Source organism: Medicago sativa, chromosome 8 (genome assembly GCF_051527215.1).
Source record: "Medicago sativa cultivar Bolivia chromosome 8, Bolivia_mono, whole genome shotgun sequence".
Taxonomy (NCBI): domain Eukaryota; kingdom Viridiplantae; phylum Streptophyta; class Magnoliopsida; order Fabales; family Fabaceae; genus Medicago; species Medicago sativa.
Window position 1 is genome coordinate 34,889,072 of NC_140756.1, and position 7,931 is coordinate 34,897,002.

Sequence of the window (7,931 nt, forward strand, 5' to 3'; positions counted from 1 at the left end):
TGAGGTTGAAGAAGAAGGAGAAGAGGAAATGGATCTATTCTTTCTCTCTTTTCTCTTTCACGTGTTTTCTATTCTAACTTTATTTTATTTTTATTTTTTTAAAAAGGGGGTGCCACATGGCACACCTTTATTGACTAATGTTATACTACCTCCGTCCCGGTTTAATTGATCTACTTTGGTTTTTCACACAGATTAAGAAAAGTGTATAAATAAAGGGGAAAGTGGAATATATTGTATTGGGAATGATAAAAGTAGTATTATTTAGTGTTATATTGTATTGGGAATGATGAAAGCTGTATTGAAAATTGAAATGAGTCAGTTATTTTGGGACACTTTTTTTTAAAAAATGAGTCAGTTATTCCGGGACGGAGGGAGTATACCATTAAAACTTACTATGATACACAAGTACAACCCGACACTCAAGTCAACACTCTTCACTCATGACGACTTGGGGCTACTATTATGGACTGCTCAAAAGCCTACGTTTGCAGTCCCAGTCCCAACAAACAGCAAACAAGCATAAATTCCACATTGGACCAACACTACTTCACAACAATTAACAATAAGAAATCATGGCAATAATATTTTAAATATAAACTCCATTATCGATTTTTCAACTTATTTTGTAAAATATTTTAATAGTTTATCTATAGATATACTTGTACAAACACATTAAGATTGTACAAATATCAGTCATAGATCTCTCTAGTCTCCATTGCAACAACATGAGACTGAGTTTGGTTTACACTTGCCACCTTTAGGGAAGCCATGGGCAATACAAAATTTTTTACAATCTTCATCATTTTTTGGACATTGAAACGAAATATAGCATTTTGCTTTGTCGGGATGTGGCGAATCTTGAAATCCTGCTAAAATCAATTAAATGGTGTTAGAAAATTTATCAAATATTGTAGAGAAATATTTGGTATTTCTGAATGATTTTATAAATTTTCATAAAAATATGGTTCCTAATTATACAATTAAAAACATGGCTCCTAATTTTTTGAACAACAAAAGAAACCTGATCCGTAAAATATAACAAGGTAATTGGGTTATCACACTAGTTTCTTACCTGCAACCATGACAAAAACAATGCATATAATTGCAAATGTAAAACAAAGATGATTGAACCGCATTGTCATTCTACTTTCAAAGGTGTTTTCTATTTTGAAAGGTTGACATAGGCTACATAGCAATTGACTATTTAAGCTGATAAAAAAAGTTAATGCAATAAATTTTCCTACGACTAAATTAATGAAATAAAAAAAAAAATTTGACCAAAAATTAATGAAATAAATTACTACCTCCGTCCCTAATTATAGGACCCTTTTGAAAAAATAACGGGAATTAAGATAGTGGATATTTGTATTAAATATGTTTGTAATTACTATTGGTTTTACAATTTTATCCCTTAAGAGAGAGGGTTGGTTTATGTTTTCAACATGTTATTTATTGCTTATTGAAGAAAAAGATGTATAATAAATAGGGGCATGTATGTAAAGAAATAATTAATGTAGTTGGAAATAGCAAAGGGGTCTTATAAAAAGGGACAAAAAAAATTCTCAAAAGGGTCTTATAATTAGGGACGGAGGTAGTAAATAAAAGTAACGGGTTTATTAAATATAATATTTTTCGGTTGAAAAATATATTATATTTATAATAATTTATTAAAATATAATTATTGATCTTTAAAAAAAGTTAATGCAATAAATTTTCCTATGACTAAATTAATGCAATAAAGTAAATAAAAGAAATGGGTTTATTAAATATACTACACTCTCGAGGAGTTAGCTACCTGAGAGCGCCGCCGTCAAATTCAATAGGTGGATTTGTATGTAAGCTGTTTCAACTTTTCAATTGTTTTCCATTGCTTTCAATTGATACCTACATTGCACGGGTGCGGGTACGGTACCCGGTACAGGTGCGGGTAAGGGACATGGCGGATCTAGACATTTCATATTAGTGCAGCAAAATTTTTAAAGAAACTATAATACAAATTATACTAAAAATAATATATAACATTGTTTGATGCAAATTACAATGAAAATTGTCTACCATCCATTTGTTGAAAATCAGCTAGAATAACACCAGTGTTAATTGTGAAAAGAACATCTCTTTCAATATAAGCTACAAGACAATCATTTAACCATTGATCACCCATTTTGTTACGTAATCTTCACAATCTTCATAGCTGAAAAAAGTAGTTCAACACTTGCAGTTGCAACCGGCAAGAGCAAAGCCAACTTCAAAAGCTTAAAAACCAAAGCAAATGTCTTGCACTTATTTGTTTTCACAAGTATTGCACAAAGATCCGAAAGCCCTTTCAACTTTGCAAATTTTGGATCATATTTAACATTTCTAACATAAATCTGAAGTTGTCTGCGCAACTCCACTTCCGACACATCTACAAAATCATTTGGATAAAGCTCAGTCATCCTCAATAATTTGTTCACATCAAAAGCAGCAAATGACTTTGCAGGACTCAAACATGAAGCACATTGTAAAAGTTCGGTATTCTCTTCATCAAACCTAGCATTAAGCTCTTGCAATTGCAAATCTAAAACACTAAACAAAGAATCATTCTTATAATGATGCAAATTAGAAACACTAGAAATCGGAGGGACTCGCCTAGGTTTCTTTCCTTCCATATATGGTGCATCCATATCAGGTACATTAATATCATGTTTAGTGCAAATTTTCACAACCCTAGATATAAGGTCTTCCCACCCCTCATTCCTCATTTCTAAGAGTAGAGAAGAAACACGATTTTGTTTTGTTTGTGTGTGTTTCCCACATTCCCTCACTTCAAATGCCTTATGTTATGCATATAAAAAAAATGGGCTGGAATCTGGTGTGGCAGCCGCCACACCATGCCTCACAGTAGTTCCGCCTCTGGTACGGGATACGGCATTTCTCAAAAAACAAAGGTGCGGGTACGTTAGGATAAATATTTTTTTAATTTAAAATAACATAGCATGAGGAAATTATATTGCAAATATAGTATAATCAAGTGAGAAGTGAGAACAAAAGCTTAACAAGGATTGAATTTTATACAATACGAAAAAGGAAGATAAGAAGATATATTGCACACTAAAATAAATGGTTTAACAAGGCTTGAGTTCTAGACTTTTCTACTTCTGCAACTATTGGCAGACAAGAAAAGGTGGACATTAAGTAAGTAGCACCGATACTAGAGTCTAGTAAATGTTGTTGTGGCTCTTGAACCGTTTGATTTTATAAAAAAACAAAAAAAACAATAATTGTTATTAATTCTTATGAAAAGCCTCATTTTCTCAAGAAAAATAATGGTTATGAGTACCTGAGAGTACCACTGTCGTACCGTAACCGTACCAACATTAGAAAAACAAAAAAAATAAATTGGCGCGTCATGGTTGTGTACTGTACGCGTACCGTACGAGTACTAGTACTCGTGAAGTACCTGGTATAGGTACTTTTTGCAAATTGGAGTACCGGTGCTTTAGAGATTGATACCAAGCTCTCCCTTTTGGCTACGTGCATTATCACAATTGAATTTAGTGCTTGAGGGTTTCATGTTCCTTCTTCTTTTTCCACTGTTTCCACTGTTTCCTAATCGCAAGACATAGTTAGCTCTCACAATTGTTACAGTTTCTTGTTCGTGCTCTTAAGAATCCTTCGTGGCCATGTCGTTTGATTGGCAGGTGGAGATGGTTGCACCGGTGGCTCCATCACTTGTTGCGCAAGTGCAACCTCTACAACTGGTGCGACCCACTGCTCATGTGCAATCCTTTGCCCCAAATTCTGTCATCATCAATTTCCTCCACCTGCAATGAACCTTTACCGCAACCTACAATCAGAGGGGAATCAGTTAGTATTCGTATTTCGCAGATGCCGTATAAGAAGGGGATTGAATACTGTAAGGAATCATCGTGGTAGACTGATTTTGAGCAAGGGAGATAAGCCTTATTCATTGTCTGAAATTCAGCAAAAGCTACAAAAACAATGGAAAACTACAGGTCCATGGTCACTGTTATCCTTGGGAAGGGGTTACTTTAAGTTTTACTTTGCTTATGAAGCAGATATGCACTCTGTCTGGGCTATGGGAACTATTCATCTAAAGTCGGGTGTGTTGAGGCTTTTTGAATGTACATGTAACGCTCTAAACCTTGAAAGCAATAATCATGCGATTTAAAGAATAAATATTCAAAAGAGTATAGACATCACGTCATCATTCATTTCAAGAACATGCAAAGATTCAGTTTCATAAACATCGTAGCGGAAAAATGTCAACAGTCAACATAAAAAATTTAGTGACATACAGTCATCCTCAAGTATATCTAGTAACAATCTCAAAGGCCATAACAAGACTCAAAACATAAGTAATATCTCAATAGTCAGATAATAGTCTCAACATAAAGCAATGATAAAAGTAAGACTCGATATCCTAATCAGAGCTCGACACTACTAAACTTCAAAGCAGATAAAGGAGGAAGCTTCTGCTACCTCAAGCAACTCACCAAGCAAGCTAAGCAATTAATCCTGCACACCGTCCACCCATAATTAAAGTATAATCAATTGAAAGTAAGTGACGTAATTTAAATTCACATGATTAACAAATTCAGCTTCATCTTAAACCATCAAGTATACAAACATAATCAAGCAATGCATACAATTCACCTTTTTCAAGTATTCACAATGATCACCAAACATTCACCAATGCACATATACACCGATTCACATATCCAAGTACGGCTCGACTCGCCAATTAACAAATGCGTGCAATGTTCAAGACTCATCTAGATGCATGTGGTACCATTGGACTCAGGAGATAATTTTACCGTTTGAACCCACACCCACGTAAGAGTACACCTCCTCTTACGTATTTTGTAACAGCTCGATTTTTCGCTAGATTTATTTTACTATTTATTTATGTGTGTTATATGTGCTCTTATGTGAGTATATGCCTATGTGTGTATTTTGGTCGGGATTTGTAGAATTCGGTATTAGAATGGTATTTTGGTCATTTTGAGAGTAGGGGTAATTTTGTAATTTTGCTGAGGATTATTTTTAGTGCTTAGTGAGAGTTGTTATTTTACTAAGCCACTAGAGAGAGTGTAGTAATTATTTTATTACCGATAGGTGACCGTTAGTATTACATTTTACCGTTAAGTGAGTAGTAACATTTTTGGTTAAAATAGAAATGGGTTACGCCCATTAAGATGTTGTGAGTTGAACCCAATTAAATAAGACCTATATAAACTCTTGTTAGTAGAGAAAATAGGTCTTCACCAACATTTTCAATTGAGAAGAGATAGATAGAGAGAAGATAAGGGTTGAAGAGGAAGAACAAGAGAAAGGGGTTGGAGGCTAGAACTAGAAGAGGAATTCATCATCTAGGAGCTAAATTGAAGCTTGGGTTAGAGATTCTTGGTGCTAGAGGTAAGAGGGTTAGGCTCCACTCATAATTTCATAATTTTCCCTCTTTACCCATTTTTGAGAAATTGATGAATTGAATCTAATTGTTGTAAATTCGTGCATGATTGTTGTTGTTATGTTTGAGAACATGATTTGCATGATAATTGTATGTTAGTATGTGGATTAACATGTTAAAATGCATAATTGTTGGTTCCTTGTGTTCTTGAGCAAATTTGATGAAAAATGAAGTTGTGGTGTTGAATTGTGCATGAATTTGTGTTCATTAGTTGTTGTTATTGATTTGGAATATGTTGTTGTTGAATTGATGCTTTGGGTATCATGTATTGATGAATTGGAGATGAGAATTGTTGTTGTTGTTGAAAGTTGTGGAAGTTGGTGAAGTGATGAATTTTGTTGTGTTGATGCTTTAATTTCAAATCTTGTGCATGTTTAAGTGTCTTGAAGTATTTATGACCTATAAACACCTTTTGGAACAAGTTTGGGCATTTAGAAAATCAAATTTGGGAATTTTGGGATGAATTGGGGTGAAACCCGTAACTGGTTTTTGACAGACTGAAGGAGGACGCTTAAGCATGCTCACCACGCTTAAGCGAGCAGCAAGCGTGCTGCCAGTGTGCTGAAAGCGTGCAAACACTGAGCTACGGTGTTTAGGACGCTTAAGCGTGCGGCGGACGCTTAAGCGTGCTGGGTCCTGTACATCAATTTTTGATTTTTGTTCCGTGAACCTTAGGACCCTTCCGAACATTTTCTAACACTTCTTTCAACCTCTATAAACACTGTTTGCATCTATAATCCTACTGGAGTAACATTTGAATCGAATTGGAATGATTTTGAAAGATTGAGCTTGAAACTTGAAAATAGTCGAGAACACGGACTTTCCGGAACTTGATTCTTTTCAAGGAAACTAAGTGGGATTATACTTGAATAATGTTTATATGATTTTTAATGATGATTACAACTGGTTCCATGGATTAATTACTCATTTTGTTTTGGAAACTTATAATTTTGGAAAAGTGGCAAAAGTGAGATGAATCTCGTGATTTTGGGAATTCTTCACATGTGGCCGATGAAATGCTTATGTAACCTCTACTGCACACATATGTGACTTGTGAGAACACATGGCATAGGCAATTGAGCTGGTTAATTGGTTTTGGTTCATAACTTCCTATATATTCAAAGTTGTGAAATATGAGACGAACTTGTGCAAACTTGTTTTAAAGTTCCTTTGAATGATAAACCCTTTTGTAAATGGATTCCTATGATTAATTATAGACTTGTGAGTGGATGTTGGATGATGATAATATTATATATCATATTTTTGTGTATTTGTCTTCCTTACCCGAATTATAGGAAGTATTGGTTGTTAATGGTGAACTATGTGAAGAAGATAATATTGTTGCTTGTATATATGTCAAGTGGTGGTGATTTTTGTCGATTGCATATATACTAAATGTTGGCGATGTGAGGTGATTATTGCTTGTGTGAACATATGCATTGTAGTCGAGTCATATGTTCATGCATTCATGACTGATGGTGGCGGATTTTATATCCAATTGAGGGGATTACGATGTTTTTGTTGCATCGGAGGTGACGACCTTGGAGGAGACTTGGTACCACATGCATCTAGATGAGTCTAGAGACATTGCATACATTGTTGGTGAATTGAAATGCATTTGAGCTATGCATGATGATTGAATTTGTTAATTGTTAATTGACATGGTTGAAATTGTGATGTGTGTATGATACACTTGTTGATATGAACTTGGAATGATGATATTGAATGATCTTGAATGATATGAATGTTGTGAATACTTGTGAGTACATGTATGATTTGTTATTCATCGTTCTTGAATATATCTTTCATTCCCAATGTTCTTGTTAATTCTACTATGGATTATGATGATGTAATGCTAACCCTCAGTGGTTTACCACCTACCTTTCCGTATGAACGGATAGATGGAGTGCAGGATGCTTAGACTGTGTGCTTGATGTTTCCGAGGAGCGGAGTTCCTCTTTTTATGTACAAGTGTCTAGATTAGAGCTCTGATCTAGGGTAGTACTTGCATGCTGGATTCTAATTTGATTATGTTGTTTTGGAGTGGAGATATTTATTGTATCTGAGATCGAGAGATGTATTTATTATCATGAGATTTGGAGATGTTATGCATATGGTTTATATATATGTTCCGCTGCTATGTTATGAAACTTGATAATTTGTATTATGAAACTTGATAATTTGTACATGTGTGATTTGTTTTCGTTTTGATGACGTAGCATCTATTTCTAGAATATATTCGTATATTCGCGCGTTTTACCGCTTATTAGAAGTAGTGTGTTACATATTTCACCTATGTAAAAGTACACCTACTTTTATATTTCTCATATGACTTAATATGATCATGATACATGTACTTCAAGTAAGACTCGACAATGCACCTAACACCAACTATATAATCACCCAAACAATGTAAAAGTACACCTCCAATTACATTCTTTCTAAATCAACACCATATGCA

General features: G+C 34.4%; 1 long non-coding RNA gene and 1 pseudogene across 1 annotated transcript; both read right to left on the reverse strand.

Moving 5' to 3' along the window:
- Positions 1–556: 556 nt before the first annotated feature.
- On the reverse strand, positions 557–1,177 carry LOC146898726 (uncharacterized). The gene is made up of 2 exons (XR_015022944.1): positions 1,073–1,177; positions 557–866 (listed from the first exon to the last, which is right to left on the reverse strand). It is a non-coding gene; the product is annotated as an uncharacterized LOC146898726 (long non-coding RNA).
- Positions 1,178–1,844: 667 nt separating this feature from the next.
- Positions 1,845–2,741, reverse strand: LOC146898727 (uncharacterized; annotated as a pseudogene).
- Between the last annotated feature and the right edge of the window lie 5,190 nt (positions 2,742–7,931).